This window comes from Arachis ipaensis, chromosome B04 (genome assembly GCF_000816755.2).
Source record: "Arachis ipaensis cultivar K30076 chromosome B04, Araip1.1, whole genome shotgun sequence".
Classification (NCBI taxonomy): Eukaryota; Viridiplantae; Streptophyta; class Magnoliopsida; order Fabales; family Fabaceae; genus Arachis; species Arachis ipaensis.
In genome coordinates, this window is record NC_029788.2 from 111,931,502 (window position 1) to 111,944,334 (window position 12,833).

General features: G+C 29.6%; 1 long non-coding RNA gene across 1 annotated transcript in view; it reads right to left on the reverse strand.

Annotated features, from left to right (window-relative positions):
• Window positions 11,381–12,833, reverse strand: part of LOC110270762 — a 12,349-nt gene continuing 10,896 nt past the window's right edge. The window contains exon 3 of the long non-coding RNA XR_002360398.1: window positions 11,381–11,486. This is a non-coding gene — a long non-coding RNA (uncharacterized LOC110270762). The remainder of the gene's footprint in view (window positions 11,487–12,833) is intronic.

Sequence of the window (12,833 nt, forward strand, 5' to 3'; positions counted from 1 at the left end):
TAGTCCACAACTATTCTTTCTATGTAGAAAATGCATGCCATGTCCGTCCAAAATCCGGGTAAGCCAAAGATAAAGACGTCTTTGTAACTTAGTTTTATTTTAAGCTTTTCTACGCAAAAAGAAATTCAAAAGCCGACACGGACGAAAATATATAATAAAGTTTACCTATTATTTGCAAGAATTCATAAATAATGCTATACCATTTTTTGTTGACTATTCTAACTACCATTTAAAATGAGGTATTTGTTATGATATCTAAAGATTTAGTATTTAATTATCAAAAATATTAAATAATTAATGTTTAATTTAAAAATATATAAATTAATAAATTTTAAATATTCAAAATTTAAGTATAAAAGATAAATTTGACAAAAATTCGATACTAAATAATAAGTACATAGAATTGGTCTTGAAATAAATCATATCTCTTGATATTAATTTTAATATGAGAGATAACGTTGGTGTAATACGTTAAGATGAATATCAGTAATCGTAGTTAACATCTATTTTCTTTTTTCAATCTACAAGTAAGAAGAAATCATCATTAACAATTTTTAAAGAGAAGTTGAAATCGAAATTATTATTTATAATTTTTTTTAGAAAGTTTTTTTTTTTTGACAAAATTAAGAGTGAGATTCGAACTCGCAACTTCTAGAATGAGTACGAAAAGATTATGTCATTTGATCTATAATTTGTTGGTTTTTTTCTTTTTTAGAAAGTTTTTACTTTTCAATCAATTAAAATCGTTATTAACATTTTTTTTAATTCTAAAATTTTAGAAAATTAAAGTCGTTGTTAATTTTTTTTAGCAATTATTTTATATTAACAAAATTCACCAACAAATCCCAATATTTTGATAAATCTCACGTGAGAATCCAATATTAAAAAAATTTAGCCAACTGCCGATAGCAAACAAAAGAGGTATATATACGAAAATGAAACCAAGCATAATTTTTATATCGAACACTATTCTTCAATTTTATTTAGCAAAATGTAAAGTTTTTTTTATGAGAGATGAATCAGTCCAAACCAAGTTGATTTGCTAAAATTGAAATAAATGGTCATCAACCTAACCCAGACTTGTTTGCTAATAATTAATAAATCATCTTAACTTAAGAAGATATTTGGCATGTATTGAAAAATGTGGTTTTGTAAATAAATTGGATTACATAAACAATCTTTTAGCTGTTTGGTTTAAACAAAAAATAAAATATGAAGGTGGTTGAAGTAATTTAAGATGAAGCTCCAAAACCGTGTGGGTAATTCAAGGAATTCAACGAAGGTTTTCTCGGTTCTTCTTTATTTATTTAGTTTTGTTTCTGGTCAGTGTGAAGCCTAGAATTCAATATTGAAGAAGAGAATACTTATATATGTTGGAAAAAGAATGTACCATCATTAACGTTTGCATACAGATATGTGGACATGAGCGAACACTTGGTTTTGAGCAGTGAACGAGACATAACACATGTCCCAACTACCAAGATTTGAATAAACCTTTTTTTATTGAAAATGTTAGACAATGTTAAATTTCTTATAAATTATTTTAATTTCTCTTTTAACTCTTTGATCTATTAGAAAATTATAGCATTTTATATTATCTCTAATATTTTCTATTGTTACATTGGTATTCTTTAGGGCTTTTTTTTTTTAATATTTAGGACTGTTAAAATAAGTCATATATGTCGAATTGCTTTAAATGAGCGAGTGGATATTTTATCCAAAAATTAAGCCCCTAAAAATGAAATTTAATAGGTTTTGATTTTTTTTTAACCCTAAAAAAATAGCCCTCCAATTTAAAGACACATTTTTTTGTCTGAAAAACAAAAGTTCATTTTTTGTATTTTTTAAAATTAAAAATAAAAAGTTCATCTTAATTTCTTTTCTTTATCTCTTATCTAATACAATCTTAATTACTATTGAGTATAGAGTCAAGATCAAGAGACAATTAAAAGATAAAAGACATGAAATTTGGAAATTTGACTTTGATGTAATACAAAATTGTAATGTAAACCCTTCCACACGTTTTAAAAAGTGACCCCATTTTCAAGCAGCCCTAAAGTTATTACTTATTAGTATACGCTTGCTTTAGATATTTGAATTGATTGATACATGTTACATGATAGTGGGAGTGAGCATTGTTGCTTTCTTATTTCAAAAGCCTATAGTATACATGACTCAGCTTTCTTTTCACATTACCATGCTCTCTTTAATTTGTTTTTAGTTTCTTCTATCTTTATGATATGAAACTCATATGGAGTGTGGTAGATAAGTGAATTCTATCATGAACAGCTTTCTCGCTTTTTTTTATGGTGTCTAAACTCATACCATGTGTTCATATAGAGAGATCAAATATGAATGAATGATTGAGGGGACTAATTTCATTATGATTTTTTGGAGTTTTGATTTTTTTTTAAAAATAAATAGAAGAGAACACTACTAATGAAAATAGCCAAATGGACAGATCATAGAAATACATTAACTCTAGTCTCTAAATCTTAAGAAAGAAAATAGATATCGGTTTATGCTGAATTATAAATTGAGAAGAAGTACAATATTTAACCAATTTGGGTTGGTCGAATGGTCAACTCATTCATCCGCTTAAATAAATATTGGGAGTTCGAATTTCGCCTATTGCATGCAACAACTCATTAGCACCGTGAACAACCAAAAAAAAAAAGAAGTACAATATATATTTATAGAAATAAAGAAAATTTTAATTTTTTTCTTAATAAAAATATTAAGAAATTCGTCTACTTATACTATTATCAACTAATTTTTTTTATATTCTATTACGAATTCAATATATCACATCACAATTAACTCATCAAGAAACAAGTAAATCAAACTAAAAAAATTGATTTAATCGATTTTAGAAACTGAATAAATGGCATCAAGGACCAAAAAGTTTAAAAGAGTACTTGAATCAGCTTCCATGATATTGCCATTTATAATCATGGGCTCTCTTGTATCTCACTAATGGAGGAGGGAGCCTTTAGTGAGGCTCTTCATCAAGAAAGGAAAGATGGGAGTATCCTCCTTTTTAAGTCCTTCAACTTCTGGATAATGGAGTACAAGTTGAACCAGGGTTTTGAATTGAATAAAATCAATATGAATTTCTTTGACTTCACAGGAAAAGTTTTGTATTTTATGGTGTCAGGAGCGTCTTCTAAATTATTAAAAAATAGTTTAACTACACAATAAAAGTTTTGTATTGTTTAAAGTGGAATAAAATCTAGATGTCAGTGAATTTGAAGGTGATTGAGAAATAAAAAGTTTAAAAAAAAAATTGGTTGAAGCTAATTATTAAAAAAATTAGTTCCTAAATGTTAGAATAAACCGGAATAATTGATTTTTCTATATTTTCTTGTTATTATTGCATATATCTAATAAATTAAAAGATAAATTAATAATTATTTTAAAGTGTTTTTTTTAAAGTCAAATAATTTCATTCATGTAATAAAAGAAACATACATATAGGTGTTTATATATAAAACAAAATAAAAGAAATTGGGAACTTTCAATACTCTATTATAGAAGTAACATCATATAATAAACTAATAAGAGAAATAAAAGATAGTAAAGTTCTCATCAATTAGGAATTAAAAATTTGTTGAAACTCCTCCTGCAACTTTAAAACCAACACCATTATCTCCTCCACACTAGTTGATACATTATCAAAGATTAATCTATTCCTAGCCTTCCATAAAAACCAACTCAAAATCACCATCATCATCCTTTAAAAGGAGCTATTGGGTTGGGTACGCAAGACCCCATTCTCAAGTTCTACTCAATATAAAAATTAGAATTTTCGGTGCCCCTTCTAGCCGGAAAGCCCATTTTTGACCAAATCCCTATTGATTTCTCACAATGAAAGATGCAATGATTGATTATTTCTAGGAATTGTAGGCATCTTCAACAGGTGGGTTGAATGGATGAGATGCGATGATGAAACTTTTACAGCACTAGAAGCTTTTCATGGAAACTCCTCTAGAGAAAAACCTTAATCTTTACTAGGATTTTCAGCTGTCACAGTTCTTGCCACAAGTTTTATTATCTCATAATCTCTGGGCAAAATTCAACGAGAGAATGCGAGAACCCATAAGCCACACGGTACCCAGTTTTCACTTCATACAAACCACTTTTATTAAGGGTCTAATAAATGTTATCTTCTCCATCCCCAATTGTTGTTGCTAGCATATGCTGACTAGTGCCCTCAGAAAAAATGCTTCTAATTAGAGTTTGATTCCATAGACCATTAGAAAGTATTAAGTCATTGACTATCAATAGTGGTTGATTTTTCATATTGGAAGCTTCAGATGGAGGGACAACACAAGAAGGTGGAGGAGCAAGCCAAGGATCACTGTAGATTCGGATACTGGACCCATCACTAACTCACCAAACCACCTTTTTTTAACAACCTTACATCCTTCCAATATGCTACCCACCCCCAAGAAGGTATTGCTCCGCATTCATTATATGACATAGGTTAGACCCATCAGCCTTTCCTCAGTTGTGTATAAGATTATTTCTAAAGTACTAGTCCATCGGCTACAGAAGTTTATGACTTCACTAATCAACTCTAATCAGAGTGCCTTCATTAAGGGTAGATTGATTTCAGACAATGTCCTAGTCACTCATAAATGTATGCACTATCTAAAAACAAAGAGTGACCTATCGACTGAAATGGCTGTTAAATTGGATATGAGCAAAGCCTGTGATTGTATTGAGTGGGAATTCTTTTGGTTCATTTTGGAGAAATTGGAATTTGAATCTAAGTTGATTGGTTGGATACAGGAGGTAATGATTACAGTTTCTTATTCTATCGTTGTTGAAGGTCAACTTTTTAGTTTTTTTTTTTTTAAACCAAAGAGAAATATCCATCAAGGAGACCCTCTATCCCCCTACCTTTTTCTTTTTTTTCTTTTGTGCAGAAAGACTATCCTTTTTGTTAAATAAGGCAGAGCAAAACAGTCTCATTGAAGGTATTCAGATCAACTGAAGATGTCCTATTGTTAATTATCTATTGTTTGCAGATGACTCAATTCTTTTTTACAATGCGTCAGAAAACAGTTGTAAAAATATTCTCAATCTTCTTCAGTCATACGAGGGATTCAGTGGCCAAAAAATTAATTTGCATAAATCAGCTCTATTCTTTAGTAATAATACTCCTCTTCCTGCTCGATTACTACTGACTCAAAAATTGAAAATTGTTCATATTGGTGCACAGGATAAATATTTGGGTCTTCCATCTACATACAGTCCAAAAATAAAGGTGTATGGTAGCATATTGGAAGGATGGGTATTGAGACAGATTTGTGTATGGTTGAAGCTCTTGAGTAGTCTACCACTGACAAAGAAACTGCGGACAACCTTAAAAATATCCTCCCCTACTAAACTCCAATAGAATTGAAAGAATTTAGTCATAAATCTATCATCACCAGGAGCACTATGGGGTGAACACTAAAAACTGCACGTTTTACCTCACTAAAATTGACCGGTCTAGTTAATTTTTTGTTCAGGGTTGCTGAAACTTTGGTTTTAAAATCTTTAAATTCATGTGCCGGATTAGCTTGGCCAATCGATGTGAAGATATCTATGAAGTATGTCCCAGCTACTTGTGCAATATCTTCACGGGTGATAGCATACGTACCATCATTCTGGATTGGAATGATTGGTGAAAGAATATTGTATTTCTGTCCCCTTCTTTTAGCCACTTTACATGAGATTTCTCCCTCTAGTAGCTTTCGTCCCTAAAGTAAGCACCCTCAAGTTTATTTTCCAAGACTTCAATCTATTCTCCCCTCTGTAATACCATTCTCTTTAAGGATTTCAAGTTGAGATGTGAGTTCACTAATGTCCTTCTTCGAGTTAAATTTATTCTGTTGCTACCATTGAACAATACGGTGCCTATAATGCTTCAATTTTTGAGCCAAAACAAACATTATTGAACCATCCACCCGTTCCTTTCAAGTTTCGGTGATAATTATCCTAATTTTTTCTAAACCACACCATCTCTCTTGAAACTTAAACCTCCGTTTAGATTTTTCCATGACCGGATTTGTATCAAGGAGGATAGGTGCATGATCTGAACTGTTTTCTGCTAGTCGAGACAACGAGGCTGACGAAAAATGATCCATCCACTCACCGTTTGCAAGTGCACGGTCAAGCCACTCTCTAATCTGGTCCTGCCCTTGCCGCTTATTAGTCCAGGTGAACCTCCTCCTAATCATACCTAAGTCCTTCGGTCCACCACCATCAATAAAATTCATAAATTCAGAAATAGTTGAGGCTGGTTTTAACTCCCATCCTTCCTTCTCATCGAGACTCACTATAGCATTAAAATCACTAATAATTACAATCTTTTCAAGAAAATATTGTATAAAAGAGGAAAGTTCTGTGCATTGGATAAACCAAATCTCATCCAAGCTATTTAAATGTACCCCAATCAACTCCTAAGAACAATTCAAAGCAGGATCAGTTACCTTGGCAGCTATGAAAAACTCTTTTTCAGCAAGAACCTCAACCGTTGTGCCTTCCTCCATGCTAAAGCCAATCCACCAGCTGTACCCGTCGGACTAACAATCCTCCAATCCATAAAATGACAAGATCTCAACTTACTTTCTACCAAACAAGATTGATTTTTTATTTCACATATAAACACAATCTCGGAGGAGTGGGATTGGCAAATTCCTTTAAAATTTTAGATTGTCATGAGTCTCTTCAAACTCTGACAATTCCAAGCTAGAACTCTCATGGGCCTTGGGGTGCCACTTGAAGGCTAGCATCCACCACCGCAGGCCACAGCATTCATTTGGTTATCATCATTCAAGCAAACCTTTTTGGCACTAGAAACATCATCACGATCGGTAAAACTTCTTTTGGCACCATTGATAGGTTTGAAAGCATTGTCATTTTTTCTAGCCATTTTTCTTATATTCGAGAGAGTGACTAAGCTGTGGGGAGTTTTTATCAGTGTCCCTCCATCACTACTCTCTGCTGCCTAAGGATTTTCTATATTTAAATCTCCCATGCCTATTGTTTTGATAGGAATCTTCACTGTTTGCTCCTGGACAACCTTTGGGGCAAAACTCTCTTTATTCTTTCCATCCCCAGCTTGCTTGCTCATCTCACCTTGATTCTCTTTGACATTGAAATTAGCAAAATTGTCTAAGAAACATGCTGGAAGAGGCTTCTTTTTGAGGATTTTTTGTTCTTCAGTTGAGTTGTTTGAGGAGGCATTAGCATTTCTTTCTTTACCCATCACCTTCACACCAACCTGATCTGCCTTTATCTAATCACCAATCATGTTCTCTTGTACATTGTCTTTTATAGAGTCATCCAAAAGTTTATTGCATTTTTTGGATTCATGACCAATTACTGCACAATATGTACAAACAGCATCTGCTCTTTCATATCTAGCTGCCACTTCCAATGATTCTTGTTTGGATCCATGATTTTGAAGCTATCGCTGATACTCCTGTCTCCCTTGATCTCCACTTAGCTTTAACAATGCGAGATTCCTTACCCCTAACATAAGAAAACCCTACATCCACAACTCTCCCAATATTCTCATCTATCCTTTGACCAATTGCAAGCATTTTGTAGCTCTCTGGCAGTCCCCAAAAATGCGCTGATATTAAAAAATTTGAGATTGATGCCTCTTCTATATTAGCGTCCTTTGACCAGCGTTGTACATGTAGGATATAGTCCTTAAACAACCAAGGAGATCCTCTCTCAATACGTTTGACATCTATCTCATGATCAAAGAAGAATTGAAATCTATTGCTCCCTTTTTTCACCATTCGAAATCCTTTCAGATGCCTCCATATTGCTTTGAGAGCATTGTCAATGATTCTTAACGAAAAAGATTTATTTGCAAATATCCTACCACAAAGACTGTTAGTGCAAGTTTGGATATCTTGGAGAATATCTTCCTCACAAATATGGATGGTATTCTCTTTATCCTTCTCATGCTCAATGGTATCACTAGCACAATTCGCATGAGGATCAGCCATAACTCAATTAAGATCTATAAGGAAGAGGAAGAAAAGAAGATTAATGGAAGAGAATGAAGGTAAAATTAACAAAGGAATGACGTGGTGTAAAAGAGAGGAGAGGAGAGGAAGGTCAAAGAAAGAAAGAAAAACAAAAGAAAGTCAGCCGAGAGATACTGAATTGTTAGTATTAACGGCCATGGAAAAAACTCCGTTAGATAAATCCTAACAGAGCACTCGATAAAGCTTATTAATATGTTAATATATATGTATATAGGGATCATATATCTATTCTTAATATATAAAAGTAGATACATAAGTTTACCCACATTATTTTTAAGACATGTTTCTCCTCTTACTAATGCCATGTCAGCAATGTCAGTTACTTGGCAAAATTTTAGAATCAACCACTAAATTTTTGCCAAATCACCTATTATTTCCAAATCAACAAAAAAATAAACTATACAAAAAATAAAAAATAAAAAACACCGATAATTAGAAATTAAGTTACAAAGACATTGAATGCATATCCCTATATTTATTATATCTTACCGTTATAAATAATACAATAAGTTTATAACCTCTAATAATTAATTTCTATAAATAACTAATTAAATGTAATAAACATCCATATTACAAATGTCATAATAATATTATTAATCATAATAAATTTTACGTTACAAATATTCAAATTTCATACTATTTGACCTACTTATATAAGTCTCTTATCACTATTCTTTCAAATAACGTCAGATTTAGCACAACATTTATTTTTGAACTACACAACATCTCAAACTTATCTCAAACTTACTCAATGAAGCATCATTCTTTGGACAATATTACCAAACAAACAGACAATTAGTTTATCAAAGTTTACGTGGTTCGTGTATAAAAAACATTAACAACCACAAACAAAGAGGAGCCTCTTTGCTTAGAAATGATTATATGAGATGAAAATGAGACAACTACATTTGTGGCACATGTAATCAAACACCACAATATCCAACAATAAAGTAACCCTATATACTTTTTATAATCCAATCTATCAAATTATTAGTTACTAACCTAATACTTATTTCAAATCAAAGTGCTACAACAATTTTTGTACTATTTGATGGCGAAAAAAAAAAAGTGTTGGGGACAACTGCTTCAAATCTAATGACACTTCAGAAAAGTAATGACATTGAAACACCACTCCAATTGAAAAATTTGTGTAACCTTACACTTATATTTGAAGTCAAAGTAAATGATTTTAATCTCAAAAAAGATTGTCAACAATATACTGTTAACAAGACATTTGTTCCAACCAAAAACACTAAACATCAACACCTATTACAACAAATAAAACAGGTAATACTCCAGAAAAAATTCACTTATTCAAGACATCATTTTTATTTCTAATTTAAATTATTTATTGATTATAGAAACCAACTTCACCAACACTAATATCATTAAACGAAGATCAGATACCCATCAAGAGATTAAGAAGAAAGAAAATTATACAAATTCAAGACACATATTCGAAAGAAAAACATACATGCAAAGATGGAACAAACAACACAATAGAAAGTGCATGCAACTCAACAATTCATAAAGAACATACCTTCAAAAGAATCTACGATAGAAAGAAGAAAGCAAACAACTCTAATAACAACCAATAAAGAAAAAGGAGAACGAGCACTACATAAGAAGACTAAAAGCAAATGCAAAAATTAAACCACCAAATAAAAATGTCATTTTATACAATTCTAACATCCAAATCTTTTATACTACAAATTATTTTAAATAAAATACTTTTTAAATTTAACTTTAGTTTACACATATTTAATTTAATTCTAAAAACATAATAATTTCTAATATTTATTATATATTATCATTAATTTACCGTCCCGCGCATCGCGCAGGTCTCTTTCTAGTTATAAGAAATAGAAAAAAAATACATATTTTATAAGAACAAGATGATGACATTTAATCAAGAACGTTATATGTACATGATGAAGTGATATAATAATCCATGCAAAAGATAGATAATATTACACTTTTTTTTAATTTTTTCCGAAAAACCTTTTAAAAAAAAAAAAATTCCTGACAACAACTTTAATTATTCAACTTTAATCACGTCTCTTTATTGGTTGAAAGTTGAAAACTTTAATGGTAGCTGCTGGGGTTTTCATATCAAAAGTAAAATATAAACGTGATGCGTGCGACCTTGTTCTCAAATCATGAAATCAGCAGTTTCCGTGTCCTAAAATACAAAATCAAAAGTTTATGTTTAATATAAAATACTTTATATACCTGAATTAAAATTCTGTAAAATTCTTAAATATTGCCAACAGAAATTAGGTAATGTTTGTTTAATCTTGTATAAACAATTTGGATTGGAAAGAAATAATTATTTGTACAATTTTATCGTACGGCATACTCGATGTTTTGCAATCCTGATCGATGAATACAACGAAGTGCGAAGTTCTCTACAATTTTTTTATTTTTTATTTTTTAGAAAATAAAACAAAAAAATATTTATAAGTTTTCATTCTCATCAACAAATTAAGCTTAACATAAAATTTAATTTATGGATTTAGTGTCATTTCGTATTATTCAAACAATGTAAAGATATCACCTTAATAAAATACAAGACTTTAGTTCCTCAAGCCAAATCCTTTAGAATTTAATTTAATATTCATCCTATAAATTAAATTAGCGGCACAATTAATTGCACAACTTCTATCACATCCGCACGTTGTATACTATATATTCATTTCAAATAATTTAACAGGATTATAGATAGATATAGATAGACAAATAAATAGTTCAATTAAAAGGGAAAAAAAACAAAATAGGAAAACTGCTGAACAAAGTTGACAATAGGCCCTTCTAAAACAAATAACTAATTAAAAACTACCACATCTTAGTGCACAGTATCCGACCTCAGTGATTATTTATCTTCAAAGTTATCTTAGTGTAAAATATTTAATTAATTTAAATAAAAAAGTCCTATGTATGATTGATATTACATTAGTTATCCCTGAAGATAACTTTTTGTACAAAACATTTTACAACAGGGAAAAAAGTATTCTAATATTTTTTCTTTAAAAAAAAAAAATCTAGAGGAGTACAATTTCTGCATGTTCCTCTCGGCATTAACAAACAAAAGCACCGTTGGATAACCAGACAGAGACTTCATATATTCTGTAACTCATCAGTAAATATTTTGAATTTTTTTATTTTTATTTTTATCATATTCTAGTGAACATGGCAACTACTCCTATGAAGATGCCAAAAACATCTTCTTATAATAATTTTTGTTTAAAAAGTGTAACTTATTTGTTTAGCAACACTTTGAATAAAGGTAACACTTTTTACTTCAAATAAAAATCAAACCCTACAATCTATCATCTAATAGTCAAAATGAAATATCTTCACATGATGACAATCATAAAATCTTCATTGGAGTAGCCACCAAGATTTAAATGGGCTAGCATTTGGTTTGAACTAATTTCTTGTGTATTTTTTAATGAAAAATTAAACTAGTATGCATAAATTATTGAGTAAAGTATTGTATTAATCTTTAATGTTTGGGTCAAATATTAATTTGGTCTTTAATATTTAAAATGTCTTATTTTAATCCTAAAAAATTTTAAACGAATTCAGCGTTGTCCTATCGTTAAATTTGAGTCGAATAATTAATAAAAAATTTTTTACATTAGTGATAATTGGTGGATTAATTTTATTTATGAAATTGAACATTATATTGCTCTTAAATATATTAATTATTCGTGTCAAATTTAACTGTAAAACAACATTAAACCCATTATTTTTTAGGACTGAAGTGGGACATTTGAAACGTTAAGAGCCAAATTAGAATTTGACCCACACATTGGGACCAAAATAGTACTTTGCCCAATAAATTTAGGTTTAATTATTCCGTCTGTCCCTATAATTTTACCGAATTTTTAATTAAATTATTTTTTTTCAATTAGATCCTCTTATAACATATCAGATTTTATAATTAAGTCCTTATCTGATAAAAATATTGGAATTAACAGTATATTCCATTAAATAAAATAGAATATTCAGACAAGTCGTTTTGTTTAACGAAATATTTTGTTAATTTCAACGTTTTTATCATAGTAGAGACTTAATTACAAAATTTGATATAAGACAAGGACTCAATTAAAAAAAATATATAAGGACCTACTTAAAAATTCAATAAAATTAAAGATCAACAGAATAATTAAACCTTAAATTTAACCACAAAATTTACTGTTACATATTTTTTTTATTTCTCAAAAAACAATGTTATATACAAATTAAAGTGTTATTCTGCATATAAAAGATTTTTTTAATATTTTTATTTTTAGTATTTATCTTCTATTAATATTTTATATTTATAATGTAAAATTTTATTTTAGAATCATATTTTAGTTTATTGTTAACAATTTTTGTCTAAGATTAAATGATTGTTTCATGATATTTTAAAAATATTAGACAAATTAGCCATAGTAACGTAAAAGAATAAGTTAATTTCTCACCTTTTAAAATTTAAACCATTTAATTTCTCAACTATGCTATTTTTAAAAAATGCAAACAATTTATTATTTTCTCAAACACACTTTCTAACAATTTCTATTTATCCTCTACTGACTAATATCATTTTTTCTCTAAAAAAAATTATTCCCCTACAATAATTATGGCCTAGCACTTCCCCTGATTTTCTCTACTTATTGTAAAGGCTCTTATCATTTTTCTAAAGATGGTCACTTTATTCAATTTCTAATAATCGAAAATATTTAATAACAAAAAATAATTAAAATTTATTTTAATTAATATTTATTAAAA